Consider the following 16,939-nt stretch of genomic DNA (forward strand, 5'->3'; position numbering starts at 1 on the left):
ACAGGTTAAGGGCTCAGTCACACAGGACCACCCCCACATCAGACCCCAGGTGCAAGGCCAAGCATCACCTATGCATCTGACCAGCTGGCTATAAACTAGAGGTCCCAACAGCTCCCTCCTCAGGTTTGAACATTTGCTAGAACAGCTCACAGAACCCAGGAAAACAGTTTTCTTACTATTGCTGATTTATTACAAAGGATATTTTAAAGGATACGAATGAACAGCCTGATGAAGAGATACACAGGGTGAGGTCTGGAAAGGTCCTTGTGGAGTTGGGGTGCACCACCCTCCCGGCACATGGATGCGTTCGCCAACCCAGAAGCTCTCCAAGCCCTGCCTTTCAAAGAATTTTCTGGAGACTTTATCACATAGTCATGATTGAGCTCCCGCTCCATTCCCTACCCCGGAGGCTGGGGAATTGGTCTGAAAGCACAAAGCTTCCACCCATAGTTAGGTCTTTCTGGTGACCAGACCCAAATAAAGAGCCCACCAAGAGTCACCTCATGAGAACAAAGGACGCTTCTATCACCCAGAAAATTCCAAGGGATTTAGGAGCTCTGTGTCAGGAACCAGGTTCAAAGACCAAATGTTAGAACAAAAGATATGCAACCATAAAAAAACAGCAAGATCATGTCTTTCGCAGGAACACGGATGGAGCTGGAGGCCATTATCCTCAGCAAACTAAGACAGGAACAGAAAACCAAACACTGCATGTTCTCAGTTATAAGTGGGAGCTAAATGATGAGAACTCATAAACAAGAGACACTGGGCCCTACCTGAGGGTGGAGGGTGGGAGGAGGGAGAGGAGTAGAAAAAACTATTGGGGACTAGGCTTAGTACCTGGGTGATGAAATAATCTGTGCAACAAACCCCCATAACACAAGTTTACCTATATAACGAACGTGCACATGTATCCCCTAACCTAAAATAAAAGTTTAAAAAGGAAAAAACACCTGGGAGAAAAGAAAAATGAAAAATTAACAACAAAAAAAGAAGACAATGCTCTTAGCGCCCCCATCATTCAGGAATTTCCAAAGGGTTTAGGAGCTTTGTGTTAGGAACTGGGGGCAGAGACTATATATATATATATGTCTTCTTATGTTACACTACCCCAGATAGGAAAACAGAAATTACTCTAGCTATTTCAAACAAAAAGGGGTTGTATATAGGCAATTAGTGCTTATCACTGGAGGGGCTAGAGGTGGTGAAGGTTGGGGAGGAGGAGGTTGCACCACTGGCTTTCAGGCTGCTTTACCACAGCTGATTTCCAGAGGATGGAAGAAGTCAGGAAACTCGGGAAACCACTGCTGAGGTCCTTGCAGCCCCAGGGTCCCCAGGCTGGTGACTGGTGGGGGAGTATGGAGTCCAGCTGACCAGAGCCTGCACATGTGCTGCTACGGAGGAGGAAAGGATGACTTCTACCTCCCTTCCACATTCCAAATCCCACGTGACTCCATTTTATTGGCAGCACCCCGCTGGCAAGGGAGCCTTGATGTGTGCTTCCTGGGCTTCCAGCAGCTGCACACAAAGGGGTGAAATGAGTGTCACGAGCAGCCACCACCCTGCAGCACACTTCCACATTCAGGCATGCTGGGGAACCCCACTTATAATTGGATGTGTCCTGGCACTCTACTCACTTTTGGTAGGTGTTTGGATGTCCGAGGCTTTGCAAAAGAAGAAGGCGGGGAGTCTACGGTGGAGTCACATGGTGGAGACCTAGCTAAGTCAGAGGCCTGGAGAGGTGTCACTCTAGCTGGGCAGCAGGTGACACACAATCATGCCCTGAGTTGATTGGAGAAACACCTGAGATTGACCTGGAGTTTGTTCTAGAATGTTTTCACTGGAATGAAAGCTAAGCAGTCTGCAGGCCATATAGTACTGGAGGAAACATAGCCCTCATCGAAAAAGGCTGCCAGAGAAAAGGTGTCCACAGGGAAATTCAGCGGTTTTGTTTGTCTGTTTGTTTTTTCTTTTTTTTTTTTTTTTTCAGATGGAGTTTTGCTCTTGTTGCTCAGTCTGGAATGCAATGGCACGATCTTGGCTCACTGTATCCTCCACCTCCTGGGTTCAAGCAAGTCTCCTGCCTCAGCCTCCCTAGTAGCTGGAGTTACAGGCATGCACCACCACGCCAGGCTAATTTTTATATTTTTAGTAGAGACGTGGTTTCACCATGTTGGTCAGGCTGGTCTTGAAGTCCTAACCTCAGGTGATCCACCCGCCCCAGCCTCCCAAACGGCTGGGATTACAGGTGCGAGCTGCCGCGCCCAGCTTGTTTTTTTGTTTGTTTGTTTGTTTGTTTGTTTTTTGAGACAGTCTCACTCTGTCACCCAGGCTGGAATGCAGTAGCATGATCTCGGTTGACTGCAACCTCTGCCGTCTGGGTTCAAGTGATTCTCCTGCCTCAGCCTCCTGAATAACTGGGATTTTTCTAAAAACAGATTCCACCATGTTGGCCAGGCTAGTCTTGAACTCCTGACATCAAGTGATCTGCTCACCTTGGCCTCCCAAAGTGCTGAGATTACAGGCACGAGTCACTGCGCCCCGCCAGCAAATTCAGTTTCTGAAAATACACCTGTGGATCTCTAGCCTTGAGCATCCTTGGATGCTGCTTTAAATGACTGATCCTCGATGCCTCCCTTCTAACTCACACGCGCACTCCCCTACATCAGTCTCCCAGAAAAAGGGACTTCTTTTATTTTATTATTATTATTTTTAGAGACGGGCCTCACTTTGTTGCTCAGGCTGGTTTTGAACTCCTGGCCTCAAGTGATCCTCCCGCCTTGGTCTCCCAATACTGAGATTACAGGCAGGAGTCCCTGCGCCCAGCAAATCCTATATTAAACCCTTTTATGTTCACTCTGCCTGCGGTACTGCAGAGAGGGCAGGGAGGAAGCAGAGGTGCCCCGGCGTCTTCAGCTGGAGGTGAGCAGGGCGCTGAGGGTGGGAGAGGCCGGGCGCCTGGGGATGGGAGGCGGGACCGCACCTTCACAGGAACGCTGCCACCCCTATCCCGGAGGTCAGGGCCTCTTGCCCAGCTCTGGCTCTGAGGTCCTGGAGGGAGGGAGATGCTGTTGCGACTCCGAAGACTGGGGGAGGGCCACCCCCATTCCAGAAGAGTGAAAAATCCTGGGCCTGAAGCAGAAGTGGAAGCGGTTGGAGCTGAGGCTTTAGAGAGTGGCTTTCGAAAGAGGGTCTGGCGCCGCCCTGTGGACTGTTTGGGCTCGCAGGGCTGAAGGCTCCGAAGACCCAGACTTGCGAACCGTGGGGAGGTTCCACGCGGATGGGGGCCACAGACCCCGCCGGAGCCCCCACACGAGCCCTGGACTTCTCCACCGACTTAAGACATGAGAGCTCAATAAGCTCCTTATTTAACGCACTGTTGTATCAGGTCCCTGTGGGAGCCACTTGCCCTATACCTAATAAAGGAGCGGGTGCACGCATTGGGTTGGTGAGCTACCGCCACAGCAACGCGTCCTAATCAACCATCGCAAACGGCGGCTGGAACAAGGTTCTAGCAGGCCTGTGCTTGGGCTTCAACGCTGGGCCGGCCGCTGCGCTCTGCGGCTCCCTGAAGGCCTGCGGATCGGCCAGGGGGCTCCGTTCCTTCTGGGCCGAGGCTGAAGAAGCAGCGGCTGCACCAGAGAAGGGTTTCTGGGTGAAGGTGGAAGCGCACGGGGCCCGCGGAACGGCCTAAGGCGTCTTCAGACGTGGGCTTGGAACTGGCAGGCTTTCGTTTCTGCTTCATTCCATGGCTAGTGCAAGCCACGTGGGCAAGCCCGAAGTCAGGGGGCGGGAAAGTACCCTCCACCCACAACGAAACTATGGCAAGCGGTGGGTGCAGGTAGGGCTGAGGAATTGGGGCTAATAGTCTATCTATCCTGGTGAGTGAGGAGACCTGCTTTGGGGGTTGCACAGCCTGGGTCTGCTTTTACAGTGGTGTCTGTCACTATGAAGACTCCACCACGGGTCGCCATCAGGTCAGGGACCCTGCAAGGCAAGAACTACATCTTCCTCTGCACACAACCCCACTCCCTTTCCCCCATACCTAACACCACACTCCCTTCCCCCCATGCCTAACCCCACACTCCCTTCCCCCCATGCCTAACCCCACACTCCCTTCCCCCCATGCCTAACACCACACTGCCTTCCCCCCATGCCTAACCCCACACTCCCTTCCCCCCATGCCTAACCCCACACTCCCTTCCCCCCATGCCTAACCCCACACTCCCTTCCCCCCATGCCTAACCCCACACTCTCTTCCCCCCATGCCTAACCCCACACTCTCTTCCCCCCGTGCCTAACCCCACACTCTCTTCCCCCCGTGCCTAACCCCACACTCTCTTCTCCCCGTGCCTAACACCAAGCCCCGCCCTGAGGGATGACTCAGGAATAGTACTGAGAGCATTTTAGGCCATTCCTGCGTTATCCCCATGTGACTTGTTATGAAATATAGACTGACTTCCTGAAGATCAGCAAATAGTGCGAAGTATTTGGCTTGTAATCTGTAAAGAGACTCTGCCATTTGGAGCTGGGATCTGTCCCCAGATCTGTCAGACACCAAATCCCATATCTACTGCCACCCAAAGGGAACTCCAGAAGAAAGGGGTTATACAGGGTCAAATACCAAGGCAAGTTAGTGAAATTTCTCTAGAGGCCATTTAAAGCTGGAGTCTCACCACCTGAATTGCCCTCAGAGGAAGACTGTCTAGGGCGCAAACCTAGTCAGGGGTCCACATGAACTTAAGGACAATGTTTTTGTTTTTGTTTTTGTTTTTGAGACAGTGTCATTCTGTCGTCCAGGCTCGAATGCGGTGGTGTGAACCCGGCTCACTGCAAGTCTCAACCTCCTGGGCTCAGGTGATCTTCCCACCTCAGCCTCCTGAGTAGCGGGGACCACAGGCTCATGCCATCATACCCAATTAATTTTCTTTTAAATTTTTTGTAGAGATAAGGTCACCCCGTGTTGCTCAGTCTAATCTTGAACTCCTGGACTCAAATGATCCTCCTGTCTCTGCTCCTTAAAGTCCTGGGACCACAGGTGTAAGCCAATGCACCTGGCCTTATTTATTTTTTTATTTATTTTTTTGAGACAGAGTCTTGACCTGTCGCCTAGGCTGGAGTGCAGAGTCGCCATTGCCATCTCGGCTCACTGCAAGCTCCGCCTCCTGGGTTCAGGCCATTCTCCTGCCTCAGCCTCCCGAGTAGCTGGGACTACAGGAGCCCACCACCACGCCCAGCTAGTTTTTTGTATTTGTAGTAGAGATGGGGTTTCACCGTGTTAGCCAGGATGGTCTTGATCTCCTGACCTCGTGATCCGCCTGCCTCGGCCTCCCAAAGTGCTGGGATTACAAGCGTGAGCCACCGCGCCTGGCCACCTGGCCTCTTAAGAATAATTTTGAAAACAATGAGGTTCACCGTCACAGCCCCTGCTGCTCTACTAAGTCCTTTGGCCCCTCTCTCAGGGCAAAAGCAAGCTCAGCCCCAGATGTTCTGCTTAATGGCCACCTTTCCCAGGAGACTTTGCTCTATGAAGGAGAACCACTTAGAGATATGAGCAACCTTAAAGAATGCCACCAGCACTACTGAATGCCTGGCATGGGCCACGTGGGTGGAGAGTATATTTTAGGGCAGTCATTCATGGTAAATTATTTCCGCCAGCCCCCAAAAGTGACTACTCAATATCCAACTATGTCAGGCCCAGGCTGATAAAAGTAGAGGCATGAGGAACCTAGGGTTGTTTTGATGTGCCTTGGTTATGGTATATGTGGAAGATTTTAGAGCTTGTTATAAAAAGGGATGACCCATGGCTCTCCAGGCTGGGTCTGGGATTGCCTTTGTGGATTACAAGAGGATATTATGCAGCAGTTTTTTTAAAAATGAGGCAGACTGGGACAATCTATCTCCAAGATACATAGGCGCTGTTAAGGGAGCAAAGCAAGATGTAGTAGGGCATGTATAGTATGCACTGTATGCTGTGTGCTATCTGCATAGAACTGTGAGGTCTGATACAGTAGCCACTAGCCACATATGGCTATTAACATAGAAATTTAGGTTGAGCCTGGTGGCTCACGCCTGTAATCCCAGCACTTTGGGAGGCCAAGTGGGAGGATAGCTTGAGGCCAATAGTTCGAGACCAGCCTGGGCAACATAGTGAAACCCCTTTTCTACGAAAAAAATTATTTATTTATTTATTTATTATTATTATTATTATTATTATTATTATTATTTTTGAGACAGGTCTCACTCTGTCACCCAGGCTGGAGTGCAGTGGCTCAGTCTCAGCTTATTACAACCTCTGCCTCCTGGGTTCAAGTGATTCTCATGCCTCAGCCTCCAAGTAGCTGGGTCTACAGGTGCGCACCACCATAGCCAGCTAATTTTTGTATTTTTGGTAGAGACAGGGTTTTGCCACGTTGGCCAGGCTGTTCTTGAACTCCTGACCTCAGGTGATCTGCCCGCCTCAGCCTCCCAAAGTGCTGAGATTACAGGCATGAGCCACTGCACCCGGCCAAAAAATTTAAAACTGTAAAAATTAGCCAAACGTGGTGTCTTGCATCTGTAGTCCCAGCAACTTAGGAGGCTGAGGTGGGAGGATTTCTTGAGCCCAGGAGGTCAAGGTTGCAGTGAGCTATGACTGCACTGCTGCAATCCAGCCTGGACAACAGAGTGAGGCCCTGTCTCAAAAAATAAATAAACAGGAATTTGAGGCCATGTTCACATATGGCTGCAGACCAGTCTGGTAAACAGAGCAAGACCCTGTGTCTTCAAAAAAAAAGAAATTTTTTTTTTAAAGTCAGCTCCTAAGACACACTGGCCACATATGAAGTGTTCAACTGCCCCGTGTGGCTAATGGCTACCAAACTGGGCAGCACGGGCGACCATTTTCATCACCAAAGTTCTGTTAGACAATCTCTGGAAGCACACACAAGAAACTGGTAATGGTGATTGCCTTCGGGGAGGGAAACTGGGAGGGTGCAGGGCTGTATGCCCTTTTGTACCTCTTGAATTTCATATCATGTATTTGTATTAGGTGTTTACAAATTATTTTAAAAACAAACTGGGAATTAGGAATCCCTATATGGAATCACTGCAGTGGGACAGTGGTTCCCAAAAAACTGCTTTGCAATTTGCCTAAAACAAATTAAGGTAATAGCTATCATGATTTCATATTTAATATTTTTTCACAGCTTAGAGTTTCTTAGCTCCTGTTGCTCTCTCTCTGCTCTTATGAGCTCACAGGGTGACAAAGTGAATTAGTAAGTAGCAGGATAACATTAAAGGAAAAATTCCTGGGAAACATGGCAAAACCCTGGCTCTACAAAAATACAAAACATTAGCCAGGCATAGTGGCACGCGCCTGTGGTCTTAGAGACTTGGGAGGCTGAGGTGGGAGGATCGCTTGAGCCTGGAAGGCAGTAACTCAATCCCAGCAGAATCCCAGGGAGCGAAGGTGACTTATCCCAAAAGAAAAACAAGAAGGAAATTTTATTACCAGAAGACAAAGGGATGAAATGAGGGATGGAGAATCAAAGACTGAAGCTACTAGGGTTTGTTTTTATTAATTTTTAATTTTTTCAGAGGCAAGGGCCTCACTATGTTGCCCAGGCTGGTCTTAAACTCCTGGCCTCAAGCTATCCTCCTGCCTGAGCCTTCCAAGTTGTTGCATTCAACATGAGCCGCTGCATTCAACTTTGGTTTTTGTTTGTTTGGTTAGTTTTGTTTTGTTTTTTTGACAGTTTTGCTGTGCCACCCAGGCTGGAGTGCAGTCAGTGACTCAGCCTCGGCTCACTGCAGCCTTGACCTCCTGACCTCAAGTGATCCTCCCGCCTCAGTGCCACCCCTCACCACCCTCCAATATCTGGGACTACAGGCGCGCGTGACCGTGCACAGCTAAGTTTTCAATTTTTTATAGAGATGGGGTTTCGCCATGTTGCTCAGGCAGGTCTCCAACTCCTGGACTAAGCGATCTGCCTACCTTGGCCTCCCAAATTGTGAGCCGCCGCACCCACCATTTAAGATTGAAGCTAGACCAAGCAAACCCTTAAGCCTAAACCAGTAACAGTTTTTCACAAGTTCATAGATGTGACTGTGATAAATAACACACAAATTCACTTAAAAGCAGGTGTGTCCACGTGGTAATTTTTGGTCCGTATTTTTATTTTTATTTTCAGTTAATGGATATTACAGATACAACTTTTTTTTTTTCTTTTTTTTGAGATAGGGTCTCACTCTGTCGCCCAGGCTGGAGTGCAGTGGCATGATCAGAGCTCATTGCAACCTCTGCCTCCTGGGTTCAAGAGATTCTCCTCCCTCAGCTTCCTGAGTAGCTGGGATTGCAGGTACATGCAACCACACCTGGCTAATTTTTGTACTTTTTGTAGAGACAGGGTTTTACCATGTTGCTCAGGCTGGTCTTGAACTCCTAAGTTCAAGTGATCCACCTGCCTCGGCCTCCCAAAGTGCTGGGATTACACATGTGAGCCACCATGCCTGGCCTAAAGATATAACTTCTATCATGAGGAGGTCCAAGAACTATTCTCTTTTTCTTTTTTTAATGTTAGAAAGGGATTCTTTTTTTTTTTTTTTTTGAGACGGAGTCTCGCTGTGTCACCCAGGCTGGAGTGCAGTGGCCCGATCTCGGCTCACTGTAAGCTCCGCCTCCCGGGTTTATGCCATTCTCCTGCCTCAGCCTCTGAGTAGCTGGGACTACAGGCGCCCGCCACCACGCCCGGCTAGTTTTTTGTATTTTTTAGTAGAGACGGGGTTTCACCATGTTAGCCAGGATGGTCTCAATCTCCTGACCTCGTGATCCACCCGCTTCGGCCTCCCAAAGTGCTGGGATTACAGGCTTGAGCCACCGCGCCCGGCCAAGGGATTCTTAACTGAGTATGTGCTGCAGCAAAGGCAGGGGAAATTAAGCAAGAAGAGAAGGGAGCCAGGAAATAAAGGCCCCAAAACAGGAAGCAGTTAAGCAAATTCCGGGATGACCACATGTGACAAGTTTAGGGGATAACTTGAGCACATGGAGGACAGAACTCGGAGAGGGCACTGTGGGCATGGGCCCCACCCACTCTGCCAGAGCACTGGAGGAGAACGAGGGCATGATAATGGTAGATGACACTGAAAGAAAAGGAGAGAGCATGAGGCACCCTTGGGGGAAGCAGCCATCATCAGAGTGTATTTTATTTTTATTTTATTTTATTTTGAGATGGAGTCTCACTCTGTTGCCCAGGCTGGAGTGCAGTGGCATGATCTCGGCTCACTGCAACCTCCGCCTCCCAGGTTCAAGTCATTCTCTGCCTCAGCCTCCCGAGTAGCTGGGACTACAGGGGGGCACCACCACGCCCGGCTAATTTTTGTATTTTTAGTAGAGACAGGGTTTCTCCATGTTGGTCAGGCTGGTCTTGAACTCCTGACCTCAGGTGATCCGCCTGCCTTGGCCTCCCAAAATGCTGGGATTATAGGCGTGAGCCACCGCGCCTGATCTCACAGCACATTATTAAGCTCTGTGGTGAATAATATTTATATAGTCACAATTCTGTAAACACTGTTAATTTTCTACAAATTGTGGCATAACCAAACCTCAAGAATGGACAGGGCTAGGGTGTCAAAGAGCTAAGGCCTTGCCTGGTTTACTAGGAAGGCAATAGATAGTGTCTAAAACTATGAGACAGCTGGGCACGGTGGCTCACGCCTGTAATCCCAGCACTTTGAGAGGCCAAGGCGGGTGGATCATGTGTGGTCAGAAGTTTGAGATCAGCCTTGACAACATGGTGAAACCCTGCGACTACTAAAAATACAAAATTAGCTGGGCGTGGTGGCATGTGCCTGTAATCCCAGCTAGTAGGGAGGCTGAGGCAGGAGCATTACTTGAATCCAGGAGGCGGAGGTTGCAGTGAGCCAAGATGGCGCCACAGAACTCCAGCCTGGGTGACAGAGCAAGACTGTGTCTCAAAAATAATAATAATAATAAAATAAAAACAATGAGACGTGTAGGAGATGCAGGGAGAAGCACCAGAAGATTCTGCTGAAAGCCTGCTCCCCCAGAAGGGTGGGGACAATGTACTGCTGTTTTTCGTTATGTTTCATCCCCATTCCGCTTCATTTGATTGAATTGTAAACCATGTGTATAATAACACTTTTTAATCAAATTTTTTTTTTTTTTTTTTTTTTTTTTTTTTTTTTTTGAGACGGAGTCTCGTTCTGTCACCCAGGCTGGAGTGCTGTGGCCGGATCTCAGCTCACTGCAAGCTCCACCTCCCAGGTTCCCGCCATTCTCCTGCCTCAGCCTCCTGAGTAGCCGGGACTACAGGCGCCCCACCTCGCCCGGCTAGTTTTTTGTATTTTTTAGTAGAGACGAGGTTTCACCGTGTTAGCCAGGATGGTCTCGATCTCCTGACCTCGTGATCCGCCCGTCTCAGCCTCCCAAAGTGCTGGGATTACAGGCTTGAGCCACCGCGCCCGGCTTTTAATCAAATTTTTTAAAAAGAGAGAGTGGAAAGAAACAGCTTCCTACAACAAAACTGAAGAGCACACCAGTGATTCCAGGGTCCAGAGAGGAGGGTGCATTAACGCTAGTTTTATGATTTCAATCAGATGCCAAGTAAGGATGTATCTGGGGTTCAGACAAGAAAGGCTCTCATTCAAGTGCTTAAAAGAGCAAAGGAAGGCAAGGACCTGCCCAACTGGCAGGGTGAAAGTTAGCCAGAACTGGAATAGTAACAGCTGTTTGTCTTTGAGCACTTAACTACAGGCCAGAACTTGCATTAAGGATATCAGCTTTTTCTTTTTTTTTTTCTTTTTTTTTTTTTTTGTTGGTGGTTGTTTTGGAACAGAGTCTCACTCTGTCATGGTGGCTGCAGTGCAGTAGGGCAATCTCAGCTCACTGCAACCTCCGCCTCCCGGGTTCAAGCGATTCTTGTGCCTCAGCCTCCCAAGTAGCTGGGACTACAGGCATGCACCACCATGCCTGGCTAATTTTTGTATCTTTGGTAGAGATGGGGTTTCACCATGTTGGTCAGGCTGGTTTCGAACTCCTGGCGGCCTCGAGCAATCCACCCACCTCAGCCTTCCAAAGTTATGGGATTACAGGCGTGAGCCACTGTGCCCAGCCAGGATAGCATCATATTTGATCCTCACATCAACTGACATTAGCCCCAGTTTACAAATGAGGAACTGAGGCTCAGAGAGGTTTTGGCACTTGCCTGAGGTCACACACTCTGGGCTCTCTGCTTGGGGCTGAGGGCCAAGGGGCGTTGTGACTTACTCCTCTCTCCTGAACATCAGTAAAATTCAATTTAGAAATTTCTGTCTTAAGTGCTATCTCAAGGGGCCTGTGAAAAATGCTGACTCTGTGGCAGCTGTCTTAGCCCCATACTCATTGGGATGCCCTGGGCCCCACACTGTTTTAAGGAAGTCCCAGCAAATAATATGGGGTAGAGTCAGATTCAAACCTAAGCAGCTCTGGCTCTAAAACCCACTGAACAAAGCTGCAACTAGAATCAGAAAGAACTAGGTAAGAATCCTACTTCTAGCACTTACTAGATCTGTGGCTATGGCCCCCCACAAGTTACTTAACCTCTTTTTTTTTGTTTTTCATTTTATCTTTTTAGAGACGAAGTCTCACTCTGTCACCAGGCTGGAGTGCAGTGGCGTGATCTTGGCTCACTGCAACCTCTGCCTCCTGGGTTCAAGCTATTCTCCTGCTTCAGCCTCCTGAGTAGCTGGGACTACAGGCATGTGCCACCACACCCAGCTAATTGTTTGTATTTTTAGTAGAGACAGGGTTTCACCATGTTGGCCAGGATGGCCTGGATCTCTTGATCTCATGATCCACCCACTCATGATCTCGGCCTCCCAAAGTGCTGGGATTATAGGCATGAGCCACCATGCCCGGCCACTTAACTTCTTTTAAACCTATTTTCTCATCCATACAATGGAGATAATGGTAGCACACACCTTTCAGGTGGCTGATAAGGAATATAAGGTGAACACAGGTGCCTAAGTGGGTTCCTCCATTTTCCATAAATGTTAATTCCCTTACCCCTCATCTCCTAGGTTAGTCCCGGAGGACAGACTTGAAGTTTGAAAACAGAAAGTAACTGCCAAAAGGGATTATTTAAGGCAGAGATTCCCCCCTTTTATTATCCTTTAGGTCCCCAGTGGTGAGGGCAGGGGACAAGAGAGGTGGGGTCAAGTCCAAATTCTTGGACCTCATCCTAGAGTGATTCTTTAGGGTTAGTGTGGGGTTAGGAATCTGCATTTTGGACCTGTCCCCAGGGCATTCTGATGCTTGCAGTTCTCCCGTCTGGCTTTGAGTAACTCTGGGTAGTGCTTTAAATCTAAGCTGACAGACCAGTGGGATGTGAACCGTCCTTGCAAATGTTTTGAGCCCTTCCTGCACTGGCCTCCAACTCTGCCTTGCTCAGTCTGTCTTCAGCTCCCCTTCCATTCCGGCCCTCTCCCCTTACCCTTTCCTTTCTCACTTGCTTTTATTTTTATTTTTTATTTTATTATTATTATTTTAAAAATTTTTTGAGACACGATCTCACTCTGTCACCCAGGCTGGAGTGCAGTGGCACTATCTTGGTTCACTGCAATCTCTGCCTCCCGGGTTCAAGCAATTCTCATACCTCAGCCTCCCTAGCAGCTGGGACTACAGGCACACACCACCACACCTGGCTAATTTTTGTATTTTTAGTAGAGATGGGTTTCACCATGTTGGCCAGGCTGGTCTTGAACTCCTGACCTCAAGTGATCCAACTGCCTCAGTCACCCAAAGTGCTGGAATTACAGGCATGACCCACCGCGCCCAGCCTCCTTTTCCACTTCCTACCTTCCTCCCCACCTCTGGGTGCACCCTCCCCTGAGCACAGCCTGTATTCCTGTCTGCTGGCCACTTACCAGCCAGGCTCTTCACCTGTGATGCCCTTTACTCACCTAGAAAGCTCACATCAAAAGTCGCCTCCTCTGGGATACCTCTCAAGTTCTCCTCTCTGGTCCCTTGGCCCTTTGCGGGTACCTTTTTTCTTGTGTAAGTCACATGATAATGTGAGGGGTTTTTTTTCCCCATCTGGAGTCTGCCTGGTGGGCTCATGGTCCATTTGTGGAAACATGCATTTCCCTCTTCTCCGCTCCCCCTCCTTCATGATCCATGCTTTATGCAGCTTCCCCAAGGCATGCAGAGCAAGCTGAGAGAAGGTAGACAAGCCTGCAGACCTTTCACAGAAGCGAGGTGGCTTGGGAAGTAAGAGAAGACGAGGAGATAGGGGTTCCTAAAAAGCAGACAAGACATTACCGAGGGGTTCCCCACAGCGCCAGCACACAGCCGCTGCACAAAAACGCAGTGGAATTACTGAGGGACATTATGTGCTTGATGGGGGACAGGGAGTGATTGTGCCAAGCCACCAAGGATCATGCTGTGCCAGTTGTATACTATCCTTTTGCCAAGGTGAAATGATTTCCCTACTAAATCCCTTACTTTCCACTTCGTTTAAAATGAGTTTAATACCAAGAGAGTAGTTTGTGTCTATGTCCTTATTTCTAATCTTCCTGCTCAACCATTAACCGCACTAAACACACTCAGACCCATCTAGTCTAAAATTGAGAAGGGGAGGTTCTCACTCCTGGAGAGAGGATTACTGAAAGGGTGGCCCTCATACAGTCCGGAGTCACACTCCCAAGTGCTGGTTTTATACTTGAAAGCAGACAGCAGGACTCTGACCTTTGCAGAGAAAGGAGGGACACCTTCCTACCCAGAGAAGCCAAAAGAGCACAGGACGCCCAGGCCGAGGGTAGTGAAGCTTGCTTCCAAGAACTGGTCCGTTCCCCAGCCAACCCCTGTGCCCACTTAGGACTGGCATGTAGCAGCACCTCTCCTCATCCACACTGAGGCCCTAGGCTCCCAATTGACCAAAGCCTGCAAGTATAAAGTGTCCAGAGCATGGGTCCCTGCCAACACTCCCTGCCCTGCTCTTCACTAGCTGTGGTCACCACTGATGACATTTTGTCCCTAGTTCATCTGAAAGAGCAATGTCACTTTTGTGTTAGAAAGGAGACATACAGGCCAGGTGTGGAGGTTCATGCCTGTAATCCCAGCGCTTTGGGAGGCCGAGTCATGAGGATCGCCTGAGGCCAGGAGTTGGAGACCAGGCTAGGCAACACAGTGAGACCCCGTCTCTACAAAATAAATAAAGTTTTTAAAATGAAAAAATTAGCTGGGCGTGGTGGTGCACGCCTGTAGTCCCAGCTACTTGGAGGCTGACGTGTGAGGTAGTGAGCCGCCACAGCACTCCAGTCTGGGCGACACAGTGAGACCCTGTCTCAAAAACAAAAACAGAAAGGAACAAAGAAATCCTCTACATGGCTAGAAGAGAATAACCGGGCCCCTAAGCTTCGTGCCAGGCGGTGCTAATGGGCGAGTTACACACGGGAGAGTGCCCAAGGGGACCTCAAGGCGTTCCCTTGGGATAAGGCATGGTCAAAACAGCTATGTTTATCCTGAAGCGAAAGGCGGAGGCTCCAGTTTGGGTCCCGGCTCCGCCCCACGGGCTGCACTGCTGCCCTCGGGGAGGCAAAGATAGGGCAGGCGTTGTTAGTCCCACTCACAAGTGGGAACTCTTCAACTGAGGGAGGCGAAGTGACAGCCCCAATGTTGCATAGATGGTTCTGAGGCCAAACGAGGTCAGGAACCCAGAAGCCAGGATCTAGTTTGACGTAGACCTGCGGGAGGCGGGCGGTAACAGACTCGTTCCCCCTGACACCGGTGCCTTCGCCTATTTGCGCCCCGCAGGCGCTCCCGGTTCCCCAGCCTCCTACACCTCGCATCTGCCCTGGAGCTCAGCTCCCAGGGACTTCCGGGAGCAGCTGGCCCCGCCCCAAGGCTCCTTCGGGCCGCGCGATTGGCACGGCGGGCCGGGGGCAGGGCCGGAGCGCCGAGCCAACGTGATGGCGTCAGGGGCCGCGGGCGCCGCTTCCTGTTGTCAGTGGCCGAGAGGCCGCATCGTCTGCTCCGAGTGCTGAGGAGCTGCTGCGGCCGGGAGCGTCCCCAGCCTCGCTCCTCGCTCCGCTTGGTGAGTTAGGGGGTCAAGATGCGAGGAGGGCGGCGGAGGGGCGCCGGGGCCGAGGCGCGAACGGGCGGTGGGCCTCCTGCTCCCTCCGCGATCCCCAGCGCCTGGTTACCCTGAGACTGCCCGGCTTCAGAGCCCTCAGCTCTGCCCAGCCCGCGCCCGCCCCGCTCCCACCCAGCCTTCCCCCTGCACCGCCGCTGTGGCCCCGTGCCCCACGTCTGTCCAGCCCCCAACCCGCGCCCGCATTCCTTCACCGGCGGTCTTGCTTAAATGCAGCTTCACTCGTGACCCCACTTTACCTTAGTTCCAACCCCGATCTCGGCCACGTCTCTTCGCCCCGCCCTGACACACCTCGTCGTCTCTCCCGAACCCTCTGGTAATCCCGATGCTCCTCGCTCACGTCCCCAAGACCCACCATTCAGGTTTCCCCTTCTCTGGCTCAGCTTTCTTATCCCAGTCACCCCTATCCCCTGTCCAGCTCCCCAAGATCTGCTCATCTCAAACACTCTACCTCTGCCTTCTCATCTAAGACCCACCCCCAAAGTAAGTGCCCTGTTGAGCTCACCGCTTTCTTCCGGATAACTCCGATCTCAGCCTTATTCCAAGTCTTAACTGTGTCTTCTCGTCCTTAGTCTCCTCGCCCTCTGTATACCTTCCTTTGCGTCTCCTGCCGTACTGAGGACACCCCATCCCTAAGTCTTTGCCAAACTATCCCTAACTCTTGCTGCCTCCTTTCCTACCACCCTCACCCAGTCTTGTTAAAAATGACATCTCCATGTCCTTTCACCCCCGCTGACCGACCGCAACTCTTCACCCCAACTCTGCGTCCATTCCTTCCCTGGACCCAACTCTCATTCAACCTGAGAACTTTAGTGCAGAGTCTCCTGCCAACTCCACCAGCTGCCCCTCAACAGCCAAATGTAGGTGTTCACTCAGACCCGCAGTTAGAGACTGAGCAGCATGATTGGCGGGTGTAGGGGCTCAGATGGTAAATAAGGGTGGAGGAACAGTGGGCTCTCCCCAACTCTTGGGTGGGGCCAGGGTTTTTCCTGGCATCTGGTCTCCTGTACCTGTCCTCAGGGACTGTGTTTCTGGCATTTATATTAAATGACTTGTGCTGGCTGCTGGAATGGTAGGTATCATTCAAATATCTGGAAGGTGAGAGATGGCCACTTACTCAGCTCACTTAGCACAGAATCATGGAAGCTGTCACTTCCTTCTGGCTGGTGGAGAGCCTCTGGGAAGTTCTGCGTGGTGTTGGCTGTGGTCACAGAACATTGTTCATGTTCCTTTTCCTGGCACTTGTCAGGGCCTCTCCCTGCCAGAGCTGATGGCAGATCAATCCTGATGCTGAATTCAGGGGATATGATGGGTGTCAGAGGCAGTGTTACCTGTTGTGAAGAGTATAGGTGAGTAGCTCCTGGGGAGGCTGAGGTCTAGGTGGGTACAGAGGCTCTTGAATCGCTTTCTTTTCTTGCAAGTGCTGGATCATTGACTTTTGGTCACTTAGGTTCCATGAACACAGGAACCACGTTATCTCAGAGTAGCTGAGGGAGAAGGACGTTCCAGAGGCACCCAAGTCTCATGCTCAGCGTTTATAGTTTCCAGGGGGCTTTTTGGTACACATTTTCTCTGAATCGCGAGGACCCGGCATCAGATGGGTGAGCCATTTGATTGCAGTTTCTTTCTTTCTTTCTTTCTTTTTTTTTTTGCAATGGAGTTTTACTCTTGTTGCCCAGGCTGGAGTGCAGTGGCACGATCTCGGCTCACCGCAACGTCTGCCTCCCAGGTTCAAGTGATTCTCCTGCCTCAGCCTCCCAAGTAGCTGGGATTACAGGCATACACCACCATGCCTGGCTAGTTTTGTATTT

The 16,939-nt window shown here is 50.4% G+C and overlaps 1 protein-coding gene across 1 annotated transcript in view; it reads left to right on the forward strand.

The window, feature by feature from the left end:
* Positions 1–14,966: 14,966 nt before the first annotated feature.
* The window catches only part of PLEKHM1 (pleckstrin homology and RUN domain containing M1), a 56,255-nt gene continuing 54,282 nt past the window's right edge, over positions 14,967–16,939 (forward strand). The window contains exon 1 of the mRNA XM_008012309.3: positions 14,967–15,071. The gene's annotated coding sequence lies outside the window, so the exon portion shown is untranslated. The remainder of the gene's footprint in view (positions 15,072–16,939) is intronic.

Source organism: Chlorocebus sabaeus, chromosome 16 (genome assembly GCF_047675955.1).
Source record: "Chlorocebus sabaeus isolate Y175 chromosome 16, mChlSab1.0.hap1, whole genome shotgun sequence".
Taxonomy (NCBI): Eukaryota; Metazoa; Chordata; class Mammalia; order Primates; family Cercopithecidae; genus Chlorocebus; species Chlorocebus sabaeus.